This window comes from Zalophus californianus, chromosome 2 (assembly GCF_009762305.2).
Source record: "Zalophus californianus isolate mZalCal1 chromosome 2, mZalCal1.pri.v2, whole genome shotgun sequence".
Taxonomy (NCBI): domain Eukaryota; kingdom Metazoa; phylum Chordata; class Mammalia; order Carnivora; family Otariidae; genus Zalophus; species Zalophus californianus.
In genome coordinates, this window is record NC_045596.1 from 42,746,157 (window position 1) to 42,761,577 (window position 15,421).

A 15,421-nucleotide genomic window follows, 5' to 3' on the forward strand; every position below is an offset into this window, starting at 1 on the left:
TCTGCAGTGATTCATCAGTTGCATATAACACCCAGTGCTCATTACATCACATGCCCTCCTTAATGCCCATCACCTTGTTACCACTATTGGAGGGTTTTAAAACTCTTTCAAAGATCCTTTTCACATTGACTTCTTTTGCTTCTTAAGATAGCACTTTGAGGCAGGGAAGACATTTTATAGATGAGGAAACCAAGGGACTTCTAAAAACCATGCAGCTGGGTAATGAGAGCACCAGGGCTAGAAATTCCAAATATACTAATTCCAGTGCTGTTTATATCACACCAGACCATGGGAAAGCAAGAGATACTGAGAAAAATGTTTCTGTTCAGAAGTAGGTTGCTTTGCTTCTTGAGATATTTCAAAAGACAAGTGATGGACTAGTTGTCCTGTAGAAGTATTTTACACATTTATAATAAGAACAATTTCTTTTTAGGCTATACTACAACAGATCTAATAATGAATATTATGACTCTAATAGTTATATGCTTCATAAAATGCAGCTCAGGAAAATGACTTAGAATATCTGAATCCATCATAAACTAGGCAATTTCCCCCAGGATAATGGTGATAGAAATGCTTCATTATCTCTGACTCCAAATACATATAAGGATTAAACACAACCACGTTGTTACAGCAAAATTAATATACTGTGTTTATAACACAATTTTTTCACCCTTACAATTAAATATATGTGAAAATATATACGTGGCCTTAATTAGCAGATTATAATGTTCTGTTCTACCCAGCTACATAAATAGCACCCGTGTCCTAAAGAATAATGAATGCATCCTCCAAAATCTATTCCTACATGGGTAATGTTTCCATCATCCACATTTTGGTCTACATATAAAGCAATGGAGATATCAAGGACACATGGTTTCACATGGCAGGGGGAGCATATTTGCTCCCTGTTTCTGGTTTAAAGGCTAATTGGAATTTTAAAAAGATTTGCCACATTATCCTGGCAGATGGTATTTTGCTTTATCATTATTCATGGGTATTAATGACTTCCCTCTGGAGCATGTGTATCCTGTCTATTTTGAATTTCATTACATTTCATGCTGACTGCTCCAAACAGAATTGGATCCAGTATTTTTTGTGTGATGCTCAAGCTGCGGATTGTTGGGTTGGTCAAAGTTTTAGACTTGATTAGAAATTAACTAACTCTTTGAAATGAAGAAAACCTTTTTTCTTCTCTGACTTGAGGATTCCATTACATTTTTCATTTTGTTGAGCTTGCTATCCCACAGGGTTGCACGTAATATCTGGCGTGTATGAAGACAATTCCTAAGTATCCTTTGTTAGCCTGAGATTATTAGACATCCTTTCTTTTTCCCTAGAAGAGTTGGGGTTGGTTTCCTAAGTGCAGAAAATGCATGAGGACATGATGTAATGATCTGGCCACAGAAAGTCATTTTTTAACTAATCTCTTCAGCAAATACTTACTAGAGAACAGCCTCTTCTTTGTTTAGTTGATCTCTAGAACATTTAAGCCTCACTGAGGCAGCTGGCAGAGTTGAGTCCAACTGGCTAATTACCTGAGGGGAATATGACACTGCAGAGCAGAGCCGCACAGAACAGAAAACTCTGGTGGGTGGGGGGCCACAGACGGTACTTGGGAGTAACAACAAGCTGGAGGAGTATCTCATGTATGTTCCGTATGATATGGAGTATAGCTTAATGGACACTTCTGGTAGAACTAAAGCCTTCCTGCAACCAGAGGACACAAAGTGTTGTCGGAATATTTGGGAATGGGAAGGTAGGGCTGGGGTAGCCAGCCAGACTTGCTTCCTGCAGCCCTTGTCCTAGCTTGATTCCAGACACTTCACGGCCACCTTCACATCCATCCTCCCCAAATTTTATTCCCCTATCCTTCAATGTTACTGAGCTAGGCACTGTTTTAGGCCCTGGGATTCAGAAATTAATACAACAGACAAGATCTCTACATCATGGAAGATAGAAATAGTGTCTCTTGAGAGCAGAAAGCAGATTTGTTTGATGGCGGGTATGATAAAGAAGATGTCCCCTCCTAGGACAAATGTTGGTCAGATGTGTTTGCAGCCTATTATAAAACACTGGTGTTTCCTAAGCTGGTGTTTCCAAAGCTATTGCCTGTGAGCACCCACCCAGGCCACTTTGTGTTACCTTCATAGGGTTCAGGGTGCAGGGAAAACTGATGTAAATATCAAGTTCATGCTCTTTACTGGATTGTGAGTAGTAAAGTCCTTTGTTTCTGACCCAGGAGTCTCCTGTTTTCTGGCAGCATCCATGAAACTGTGGTCGGCCAACTCATAGGCTTGCAAGTAGGATAAAATCTCAGATCCTTCAATAGTTCTTGACATTAACTCAGCATAGTACCAGCCAAGTAAGATCTCTATCTTCTCACTTCCCCAAATGAAACCCCTCTTAACCTTGAAGGGACTGTGAGTTGGGAGGGAGTTGAAAAGCTCTAGTTGGGGAAAATAGAGAAGAAACTGACTATATTCATCTTTTTGCGACTGCAGCCTTTCCTTTGCCTTCTTCAGTAGGTCCAAGATGGGGAAATAGAAATTAAAACTTCACATGAAGTTCAGAGTTTGTACTGAACTGGAGGAAGTAGAGAACATTTTATTATCTAAGCATGACAAGGAATGGCAATGGGTTGATTCTAAATTTCATCCAAAGGGACAGGAAGAATGAACTCTACAGAATAGGTATGTAAGGGAAGTTATGGGACAATAATTAATCAGGTTATTTTCTATTATTATGCATGTTCAACCCAACCATTATACCTCAACTCTACAGAAAACAGGAAACAAATAGCAACTTTCCTACTCCTTGCAATAATGATGGATTTTGGTGCAGCCATTCAGCTCCTACCATAACTCCTTTTGCAACCAGAGTGAGACTATAGTGATGGTAGAGTCTAAGAGATGTACATGGTGAGGGTAAGGCTGTAACACTTTAGTTACGATTTGGGAAACAAGAATCCTTCCAAATCAAAGCATAAAGTGATATTTTGGCGTACTCTTCTAAAAAGACATTTATTTAGTCATTATTCAACAACCATTTCTCATGTATTAATGTTAAGTTCTAGGGATATCACTAATGTTCAGTGGCTTCAGAATTATATTCCTCCCCCTACTCTTCATAGGAGTAGAAGATATTCTCACTTCATTGATGTTAGACTTGACCATGTAACTCTTTTTGACTAATGGGTTATTAACAGACATGATACAGTGGAGCTTGAAATTTATTTGTATTGAGGACTTATGCTCTTGACCTCTTAGCACTATTGAATCTTCCAACCTGTGAACCTCTCTAGTTAGTTAGGTCTTCTTTATCTATACTAGTATCTCAATAATATTTTGTAGTTTTATGTATTTATAAACATTTTGCTATTTTTTCTAAATATTTCATTTTTTGATGTCATAAATAGCATTTTTTTCTATTTCTATTTGTAACTAGTATGTGGAAATGCAATTAACCTTATATTCTGCAACTCTGTAGGTCCCTAAATATTTTTTTTTTTTACATAGAAAATGTTATCCGTAAGCAAAGACAATTATACTTCTTCCTTTTCAATTTGGATGCCTTTTATTTGTTTTACTTACCTTATTGCACTGGCTAGGAATTCCACTACAAAGTTGAATGAAGATAGTTGATTAGGAAAGCTTTTTTCTGCATCTATTGTGATTATCATATAGTTTTTCTTTTTTCATTTGTTAGTTTGGTGAGTTATATTGACTGATTTCCAAAAGCTAAGCATTCTTGCATTCCTGGGTTAAAATACCCTTAGCTATGATTTATTATTCTTTTTATATATTGCTGGATTCAATATGCTAATATTTTGTTAAGGATTGTTTTTTTCTTCTCGGAGCAGCTTTATTGATAACCAACTTTATTTTACTCCACAAGATTCTTAGCCAGCATAGTACCATTATTTACCTAATGTCCTTGTTGCTTACAGTATTCTCAGGTGTCTTTATCAAAATGTTCCCTCCTCAGATGCTTAATGGCTGGGGTCTGTTTTTGTTTTAAGGCTCTTTTATTTTTTATTTTATTTTAATTTTATTTTTTATTCTTAATTTTAATTACAGTATAGATAACATACAGTGTTATGTTAGTTTCAGGTATACAATATAGTGATCCAACAATTCTATCCATTACTCAGTGCTCATTATTATAAGCGTACTCTTTATCCCCTTCACCTATTTCACCCATTGTCACACACCTCCCCTCTGATATGTTTTATTTTAAACAAGTACCCTCAGTTAAAGTTATTTTTTTCAACAAGAACATTTTTTACTTGAAACACACTCAGAATACATTGTTCTAAAAGATATATATAAAACATTCCATCCTTGCTCATGATGGATATTGACTTGTAATTTTCTATTCTTGTCATTTCTTTACCTTAGTTTGTATAAAGATAATAAATGGCCTTATATAATGAGTTGGGATATGTTTCCTCTATATTCTAGAAGAGTTTGTGTAGAATTTGTATTATTTCTCCCTTAAATGTTTGATATAATTCATCATTGAAGCCACCTGGACCTGGAAGTTTCTTTATTAGAAGGTTACAAATTATGAATTTAATTTCCTTAATAAATATAGGGCTCTTCAAGTTGTCTAATTCTTTTTTAGTAAGTTGGGTAGCTTGTGTTTGAAGGAATTTGTCCATATCAATTATGAATGTATTAGCAGAAAGTTTTTGACTTTATTAGCATGAAGTTGTTGATAACATTACTTATTATTCTTTAGTATTATAGGATCTGTAGTGTTGTCTCCTTGTTCATTCATGATATTGATAATTTGTGTCTTTTTTTATTGAGGATATTCACTAGAGGTCTATTAATTTTAGGAATAATTTTAAAAAGTCAGCTTTTGGTTTCATTGTTTATCTATTCTCTATTGTGTGTCCCATTCTACTTTATTGATTTCTACTCCTTATTACTTTTTTCCTTCTGCTTACTTTAGGCTTAATTTGTTCTTTCTTTTCTAGTTTCTTAAGGTAGAAGCTTAGATAATTTATGTGAGAACTAAAACTTCCTAATATACAGATTTAATGCTTTAAGTTTTCTTCTAAAAGTTAATTTAGATGCATCCTACAAATGTTGGTAAAGTGCAGTATGATATATAATTCAAAGTATTACTAGAGTATAGAGAAAAGAGCCTTTAATCAATGAAGGGGATATTGCAGAGAAGTGTTTGAGCTGGCCTTTGAAAGACTTTTTCCAGGGAGAGAAGAAAATAAGAGCATTCTAAGCCAAAAGAACAATAAGCCAGGATTCATGAGTTGACATTTCCTTGATAAAGCGTGCTCGTGAATATTTAAAAACTATAGTCCACAGATAGAACATCTCTGAAAGGCAGGGACAGAGCCAGTCATTCCCATAAACCAAAAGTGATGTTAAGGCTGAAAGTTGGTTTGGGTCTTGAAGTCATCCTTTTAGCAGATACCATTTTAAATGAGAATAGTAATGGTCCAAGAGAGTAAAAAAAAATGTACTGTCATATGTGAAATTCTTGGATATTGATCAGAACAAAGGCAAAATGAGGTGCAAATGGAAGCAATAGAGCAGTGTCTGGTTATAACTCTTAGATATGAATCATTAAGAAACATTCATTTATTAGAGAGATATTGCCTTGGAAACTCCGAACTTCTCATTTACTTCTACAGCCATGAGATCTTTATTTCTGCATGATTTCTTACTCTCTGCAGCAGATATTATAGATTGGCCCACTCAACATCTTTCTGTAGGTTTTTATTGCTTTTTTAAAATACCAAGGTTGGAAGGCAAAATATTCAAATTCCCTTACAGCTAGAATTTGGCCATGTCACATGATTCTGGCCAATAAGATGTGGGTGTAATTTCTGGGGAGGACTTCCTTATTGCATTAAAAAGGCAAATATGAGAAAAAGTTTTTGTCTTTCTTACATTGTCCTTCCCATTTTTTTCCTTCCTGGAACTTGAAGACACTTCCTAGAGTTGCAGCTGCCATCTTTTGACCATGACATTAAAAATCTCATCCTAAAAACAGCAGTCCAGGAGGCTGTAACAGGCTTCCTGATGACATTCTTGCACAGGTGCATTAGCCCTGACCTATCTAATTCCGCATTTTTTTTTTTTGCTTAAAAAACACGTTTGACTATTTTCATGTTTTCCATCGCTTGCAATAAATTCATATTCATAAGTGTTGCAACCTTTTTGTAACAAGTAAAAAAGTTGTATGGGGATGTCTGTAATTCCAATATGTAATAACTTTCTTAACTGGGCTTCCAAGACATCTACCTCTCTTGGTTTTCATCCTGCACCACTGGTTGATTTTATTTATTTATTTATTTATTTATTTATTTATTAAAAGATTTTATTTATTTATTTATTAAAAGATTTTATTTATTTATTTGAAAGAGAGAGAGAGAGCATGAGCGGGGGGAGAAGGAGAAGCAGACTCCCTGCTGAGCAAGGACCCCGATGTGGGGCTCAATCCCAGGACCCTGGGATCCGGACCTGAGCTAAAGGCAGATGCTTAACCAACTGAGCCACCCAGGCACCCCTACTGGTTGATTGTAATCAGTCTCTTTGCTGATCCTTCTCTTCTTCTGGGCTCTATTTATATTGGAGTGCCCCAAGGCAAATTCTGAAGCTCATTTTTTCTGGTCTTATCTAAGCTCATGGCTTCAAATACCATCTATATGCTGGCAATTCCTAAATGCCTATTTCCAACCCAGTCCTTTCTCCTGAACTATAGATTCATGTGTCCAACTGCATCCTCAGCATCTTCATTTGGATGTCAAATAGTTGACCTCTTAACTTCAAAACTTGACTCTCACTTCTTCCCTCAGGCTTGATCTGTCTTCAGTCTCCCTCATCTCAGTTTGTTGGCAACTCTAATCCTCCAATTGCTTAGGCTCCAAATCTTGGAGTCATTCTTGACAACTCTCTTTTTCTCACATTCTGCAATTACTCTGCCAAGACTTTGGTTCTACCTGAAACCCATCCAAATATATTCAGAATCTGGCCACTTCTTACTACCTGCACTGCTACCACATGGACCAAGGCACCATCACCTTTTGCTCAGATTACTCTTACGTCTACCTTTCTTTGCTCTCTTCCCTCCCATAGTAGACTCTTTTCAATACCACAGCCAGAGTGATCCTTTTAAAATGAAGTCAAATCACAGTTACCCCCTTGGCTCAAAACCCTGCAATGGTTCTCCATTTTACTCAGAGTAAAATATAAGGTGTTGAAAATAGGTGTCAAGGCCCTTCAAGGTCTGGCCTTTGCCAGTTCTCCAACTTCTTCTCTTCTTCCCTTTGTTCACTCCCTTCCAACCTCATTGGCCTCATTGCTGTTGCTGGAACACAGGTACACACTCACGTATAGCTTTTGAATTGGAATCCTCGTCCCCAGCTATGCTTGGATAATTCCCTCATTTCTTTCATGTGTCTATTCAATTTCACTTTTCCCACAAGGCCAAACCTGACCTCCTCTTTAATATTGACATTGGTACCATCCGCCCCCTTATCCCCACACACTGCCCCTTACCTCCAGCACTTCCTTTTCCACCTACCCTGCTCTACTTTTTCTTTTTTCCTCCAGTTACGAGCATCTAATTTACTGTATAAGTTATTGATATATTAATTGTTATTTTCTGTCTCCTCTGCTAGAATGTAAGCTATATGATTACAGGATTTATATCTGTTTTCTTCACTGATATATTCCTGGTACCTAGAACAGTGCCTGGTTCAGAGTAAGTGCCTAGTAAATATTTGTTGCAGGGCAGAAGAATAATGGAGAAAGCAACACTTAAGTCTCTGGCAATTTTGGAGGCCAAATTCAATGTTGATCTCAAAGCTCCTGCCCGTGTGCATCAATCTAAAATACCTATTACATAATGGCTGTTTTTTCTCTAGTGAAAAAAAGAAAAACAATCATGATTGTGAATGTATGGGAAGTTTTTTTTTTAAGATTTTATTTATTTTTCAAAGAGCGAGCACACAAGCAGGGGGAGTGATAGGTGGAGGGAGAAGTGGACTCCCTGCTGAGCAGGGAGCCTGATGAGGGACACAATCCCAGACCCCAGGATCATGACCTGAGCCGAAGGCAGATGCTTAACCAATTGAGCCACCCAGGCATCCCTGTATGGAAGGTATTCAGTAGGACACATTTGCAAAGTACTGAAAAGTGTTTAAATAGAGCCTCTCTTAAATCCCAAAAAATCAAATCTTCCATTGAATGTCCTCATTTATCATTATAGCATTCCTTTCAGACTTATGGGAAGAATTACATTCCTTATTTTGAATAAAACCCCCATTTTTTAAAAATAATTGAAGTATAATTGACAAACAATGTTGTATTAGTTTCAGGTGTACAACAGTGATTCAGTCTTCGTATACACTGCAAAATGATCACCTCAATAAGTCTAGTTACTATCCGTCACCATACAAAGTTACTACAATATTACTGACTATATTCCCTGTGCTATACACTACATTCACATAACTTACTTATTTTATAACTGAAAGTTTGTACTTCTTTGCTCATTTCAGTTCATATCCCCTTTGCTAATTTTACCCCCTTCCCACTCCCCTTCCTTCTGGTAACCACCAGTCTGTTCTCTGTATCTGTGAGTCTGAGTTTGTTTATTTTGTTTGTTAGATTCCATGTGTAAGTGAAATCATGTGGTATATGTCTTTCTCTGTCTGACTTATTTCACTTAGCGTAATACCTTCAAGGTCCACCCATGCTGTCACAAATGGCAAGATTTCATTCATTTTACAGCTGAGTAGTATTCCTTATATATATATGCCACATCTTTATTTATCCATCTTAGGTGTTTCTGTATCTCAGCTATTATAAATAATGCTGTAATGAACCTAAGGGTACATAGATCTTTTTGAGTTAGTGTTCTGTTTTCTTTGGGTAGATATCCAGAAATGGAATTGTTTGATTGTATGATGTTTCTTTTTTTTTCTTTATTAGGAGTTTTTAAAAAAAATTATTTATTTATTTATTTGAAAGAGAGAGAGCATGAGTTGGGGGGCAGAGGCAGAAGGAGAAGCACACTCCTCATTGAGCAGGGAGCCCGACATGCGGCTCAATCCCAGTTGTATGAGTTTTTTGTATATTTTGTATATTAACTCCTTACCAGATTTATTTGCAAATAACTTCTCCCATTAGGTAGGTTTCTTTTTCATTTTGTTGATGGTTTCTGTTGATGTGCAGAAGCTTTTTAGTTTGTAGTCTCACTTGTTTATTTTTGCTTTTGTTGCCCTTGCCTTTGAAGTCAGATAAAAAAAAATCTCTAAGACCTATGTCAAGGAGCTTACTGCATATGTTTTCTTCTAGTTTTCTTGTTTTAGGTCTTACATTCAAGTTTTTAATCCATTTTGAGTTAATTTTTTGTGTATGGTGTAAGATAGTGGTTCACTTTATTCTTTTGCATATCTGTCCTGTTTTCCCAGCACCATTTATTGAAGAGACTGTCCTTTTTCCATTGTATATTCTTGCTGCTTTTGTTGTGAATTAATTGGCCATATATGCATGGGTTAAAACCCAGAGCTTTGCTGGCAACCTGTCCAAACTTGGAGTGAGGCAAAAGGGAGGAAAAAACAGAGGCAAAATGCTGAGCACTGTTGGAATTAAATACATGGGTGGTGTTGGATGGTGGTTACTTTCATAAGAAGCACATATTTGTATTTGTAGAAGTTGAGGTGAATTTCTCAGAAACATTGCCTTTTACCTCACTAAGATTGAGAATTTGTTCCACTTCTGGTATGAATAAGCAAGCATTGTTTAGTCTCAATTCCTCTTCAAATTCAGACTCTCGTTAGGTTTTGATGGAGGCTACTTGGCAAAGAACCCAGTCTATCCATAGAGGCATGCTTGAGTGTGGAGTATAGCACACAATAGTCTGCATTATGATTATGCTACAGCTGAGGGCTAGCCACTTGATGGAACTTCTCTATGTTAATGATGCTAGAAAGGAAATTCTTTATCCTTGTAGCTCTATTGTAGGGTGGGGATGAGGGGGCACTCACAGTCAGAAATCTCAAGTGCCTCCTTAAACTTTGCACCCTTGGCATCTCACTTACCTCACCCTGGTCATTGTCCTGCTATGATCTGTTCTCGTTCTGAACCAAGTGGAATTAGTATTAAATGCTCCAGGAAATCTAGAATTTCCTCATGCTGTGTTCCCTTAAATAGAGTCGCCATCTTGATTGTGATACTCTGACTAGTCTTGGACGAGCCCTTCCCTGTTAGCGTCTTGAAACTATGGAGAAATATCTGTGGAAACTTTATTTCTTGGAACAACAATAATGCCATTTTGCTTATCAAAAAGGCCATTTCTTTCTATTTACTCCCTTTCCCCCCACAGATTGTCTTCCCTTCCTTCCTGAAACATCATTTATTCCATTTATTGTGTTTAGAACAACAATAATTAAGAATCTGGTGGGAAGTTTTTATAAACTAGCAATTGCATTTAACGAAGTCTTAATGGCCAAGTTCCGTTTAGTTGGACTCCTGAAAAGGTCTAACTAGAATGATCATAAATCCAGCCATCATTTTATATACTAGGGGAGCACTTTTTACTGATTTTCCCTCTTTAAATTAAGCAGAGTTTTGTATGTGATACTACATTTGATAAGTCCAAACAATTCAACTCCTTGTAGACCTGTGTCTGTTGCTTGACTTTACGTGGTTCTGATAAGATATTCTTCACTTGGACAGGGATGATGCTTCATGAAAATGATCCGTTGACTATATTGTTAGGGAAAAAAGAGTCAGAAGCTGATTTTACTGGGAAAAGGCCCTAGCAGATGAGATTTTGAGGGCTAATTACATAATGAACATGTTCATAATGTGCAAAGACTGTTGTCACATATTTGATGTAAGTCTAATGACGACCATATGAAGTAACTCATTATTATTATTCCTATATTTTGGATAAATGAAAGAAAGTTCAAAGAAAGTAGCATGTCTAGAATTACAAAGGAAGAGGTGTGATTATTTTTCCCCTTAATTTATAAATATAAAGGGCATTGAGTGATGACATGGAGAAGTCAATGGCATTGAAAGAAGATTCTTATTCCTTACATTTCCCAAGAGGAGGGGGGCACACACCCCACTGTGCAGGGCCACATGGGAAGCACCAGAGTCAGTCAGGAGGCAGATGAAAAGGAAAAAATATAGGTAGAATAGATATAGCCTTATTGGGATTTCTACCAGAAAGGCAAGGCAGGGCAGGGTAGATGTCATAGGACTCACTAGTTTGAATAATTCCAGGAGGCTTTGGGGCTTAAGGGCTGTCCCTTGTTGTTTGAGTTGTTTTAACATGGGGGAAATCAACATGGTGTGTGTGAGTTGGATAAAGGAGGGGCTGGGTATATGGACTTGGGACTGGTTGGAGGGTTTGTAATGTGGTTTTTGTGTACCTATGAAATTTGGATTGCAGGGAAGATATAGACAACTTTAGTCGTTAGTTTGGCCCTGTGATTAATGGCTGTCAAATAGACGAACATGGTCTAAGAAAATACAGTTAGAACCACATGGCATCAGGGCAGGAGCCTGACTCCAAATGCAAAGGTCTTCTCATGGAAACCATTTAAAGCCCTCATCAAACCATGAGAGACGATGGACTCTGAAAAACAAACTGAGGGTTCTAGAGGGGAGGGGGGTGGGGGGATGGGTTAGCCTGGTGATGGGTATTAAAGAGGGCACGTTCTGCATGGAGCACTGGGTGTTATACGCAAACAATGAATCGTGGAACACTACATCAAAAACTAATGATGTAATGTATGGTGATTAGCATAATAATAAAAAATAAAGGTCTCATCAAATTCTCCCTCTTGCAATCTCTACATCCCCTACTCTTCTCCAAACCTCCTACGTTTGTAGCATCAGGTACTGGCACTATCAGCCGCTTGGTTTCTTTAGTTAGAAAGCTAAGCCATCTGCTAAGCCCTTCGGTTCTGCTCCTAAGCATCTCTTCAGTGTGTCCTCTTCTTTCTTTATGTCTACTACATTTGTCTTGGGTCAGGCTCTCTTGACTTTTCTCTCTCCTAATCTGTCATTCTCCCCTATATCCATGCCCAACCCAGCTTCACCCTGTTTCCAGAATGAGCCTTGGTAAATGACAGATTTGATGACATTACATCTTTGCTACAATACTGCATGTCTCCCTATCTCCTTCAGATTTCTCAGCAGAATATAGAGTCTTTCATGATTTGACCCTCGCCTATCTGCTAGCTCTCTGCCCTACAAAAGTATGATATTGTTGTGTGCATCTATTTACCTAAGCTATTGTCGTAGGGTTGGTACATGGTAGGAGCTTATTAAATGTTTGGAGAATGATGAGATAGAGATAGCAAAAGAGCTAGAGATGAAGATGGGGAGAGAGTTTATTAACTGAACTGGTTCTCCTACAGAATTGAGTTTCACTGGTGTGTAGGAAATAGACTCACTCCTACTTTTATTTTGGTTACTGTTAACTTTTTCTTGCAAGGTCTATAAGATTCTTGTGCCTGGGACAAGGATTCTAGCACATTCAAGGTCAAGAGCTGAGAGAGGGGCCTGGAATAGAGGCACTGTTCTGTAGATTGTTTCAAGTACCACAAGGGGCTGCTAGAGAGCAATAGAAGCTCGAAAGAAACCCAAATTTCCCCTTTGGCCACATCCTCATTTCCTTAGTCTTGGTAGGAAGTGAGATGTTTTCTTCCATTTGGGATTATATTTATTTAGCGGATATGGCTCTGCCTGGGTTACCCATATTTGTCTTCTTGTAATACCAGTTGTCTTTATTTCAATCCATCCAAGGGCTTCAACCGTCTTCTCTGCTGTTTGGAGGGACTCCTAGGATGTTTTTCTGTTCTTCAACTTCTTGAATGCCATTTAAACCCATGTGGTTTTCCGAAGACAGGAATAAGGTGGGCCCATGTAGCCACCAGAGAACCAGCTAGTACATGGAACATCTTTGTGTCAATTTCTAAAAGAAGCCTCTTACGGGTGAACAAATGGGAAAAAGTGACAGTGCTTCCAGGCTGACCCCACCTGACCCCAGGGCAGTCTTTAGGAATTAAATTCAAGCTGGATTTCAGCCCTCATTCACTCCTTTGGTCAGGTAACCTGGGGACAGAATTCTGGAAGAATTAAGGAACCAAAGGGAACAGATAATAGCATGAGCTTTAAATATATATTTTTTAAAAATTCTTTTCCAGAAATTTTGTGAGGGTACTTTGTACAGAATGGGTGTGCATCCCATGCAGCTGAGACATTGCACTCTCTAAATTGCCTGAAATATTCTAAACTTCGCAATTATTCAATTGTAGTTGTTAGATCTTAATCACAATGAGCACTATTTCTGTATTTCTTTTCAGTACACGGAATTAACATTCCCATGCGATTCAAAGATGTTCAATTGCTAATAGACTCCCAAGGGGAGGTATCTGTGCTGATCTACTTTGACTCTTGTACTGCCAGTTCAAGACATTGCAAGAAACATGGAAAATTTCCCTGATGATATATATGAAAGAGCATTTTGTTCCTTCATGCACCAGCCTAACCTGCTTTATTCTTTCCTGTACATTCCTACATGGTCTTGAATTCACTGTCTTGTCTGATTATCCATATGCATGATCTATCAGTTAGATTACGTTTGACTCCATAAACCATAAAATCCAAATATCAGTAGTTTATACAATATAGAGGTTCATTTTTTATTTCCCATCAAAGAAGCCTGGAAGTCACCTAGGCTGGAGTGGTAGCTCCGCAGTCATCAGAGACCGAGGAAATATTTTTTTTTTTTTTGTCCACCCCACCACCCTTTATGTGTGTGGCTTTTATCTTCAAGATTACCTCATGGTCTAAGATGGCCACTGGAGCTCCAGCCATCAGGCCCAAGTTCCAGGGAGGGAAAAGAGGAAGGTAGAAGAGCAAAAGGACACATGCCTCCTTGCTGAGGGTGCCCCCTTTGGAGGACTTTTTTAGACGTCTCACTCAGTAATTTTCAGTTATATCCCATTAGCTAACCCTACAGCAAAGGATGCTGGGAAATACAGTTTTCTAGCTGGGCACACTGAGTCTTTGGACAATGCTGGAGTCCATTATTAAGGCAGAAGGGAGAATGGATTTGGGGTAGGGAACTAGCTGCCTCTACTACATATGAAAATTCAATTCTCTAATGCCCAGAAGAATACAGAGATTAGAAAACAAAATGCAAGAGGAATCACCACACAGAGAGTTGCGGGGCTGTCTTAATATAGTCACTGAATGCCAATCTATTCAGTGGCTGTTAGGTGGAGTCACTTGGCCTCTCTTATCTTGAAGTCACCTGGCTTTCTTTACCATCAATATATTCTCTATTTCCAGTGAGAACTCTCTCTGGGCTCCAGACTCATATGGCCAATTATTGACTTGATAACTCTTCATGGAGGACACATAGGATCCTCAAATTCAAGAGGTCCCCAAATGAGCCCAGAGACCTGCTCCTCTTCTAGAGTCCATGCACCAGCTGCTCAAGCCCCAGACCTGGAAGGCATCCCTGACATCTCCCAGCTCCTTACATTCTCCAGGTTCTGCTTCCTAAGTCACTCCTGAATCTTCCCGCTACTCCACCTGCCTGACCACCACCAAGGTCAGGCCCACATCACCTCTCATCTGGACAGCCACCCCAGCCTTTTAACTAGTCTAGCCTTGCCAACTCTCTCCTCCCTCCAATCCGTGCTCCACACAGCAGCCAGACAGATTATTATTTTTTAAAAACACAAACCCCGTTATGTCACTCCATAGTTTCCTACCACTCAACGGTTTCTTATTGCCCTTTGGGAAAAGTCCATCAATAACAAGGACTAAAAGCCACTGAATGATCTGGTCCCTGCCCACATGACTTTGTATCCCTCTCCCCTTTGCTCTGGTTTTCGTGATGGTCTTGCTAATGAGCTACGTTCTTCCCCATCTCAGACCAAGCTTGGCATACTCAGTTCTCACTGCCTGGAATGCTCTTTCCTTGGATCCCTACCTCTTTGTTTACTGAATCTCCAGGCATTCTTTGAGGTATCAGATCCACGCCTCCCTAAACCATGCCAGATTGCTGTCGGCTCCCATAGCTCACTGTACTTGTCCTTCGAATTTATCAGCTTTCTAATTACTTGCTCAGTTATAAGTTCCTTGAAGGCAGATCTCCTCTGTCTTGTTCCTTTGTGTATACCTGGTATCTGGCACAGCCATTGGTACCTATTCATTCGGTGACACGATCCTTCATTCATTTACTCATTAACTCAAAAACATTTGTTGACATCCCTGTTCTCATTAACGGTGCAGTGGTAGGGAAGGACATAAATAGGAATGTGTTTGCTATCTCACCTCTAAATGTCCTCTGCATCGGGACCCTAGACTTACACTGGACCAACAGATAGAAACCCAGTGTGAAATGAGTT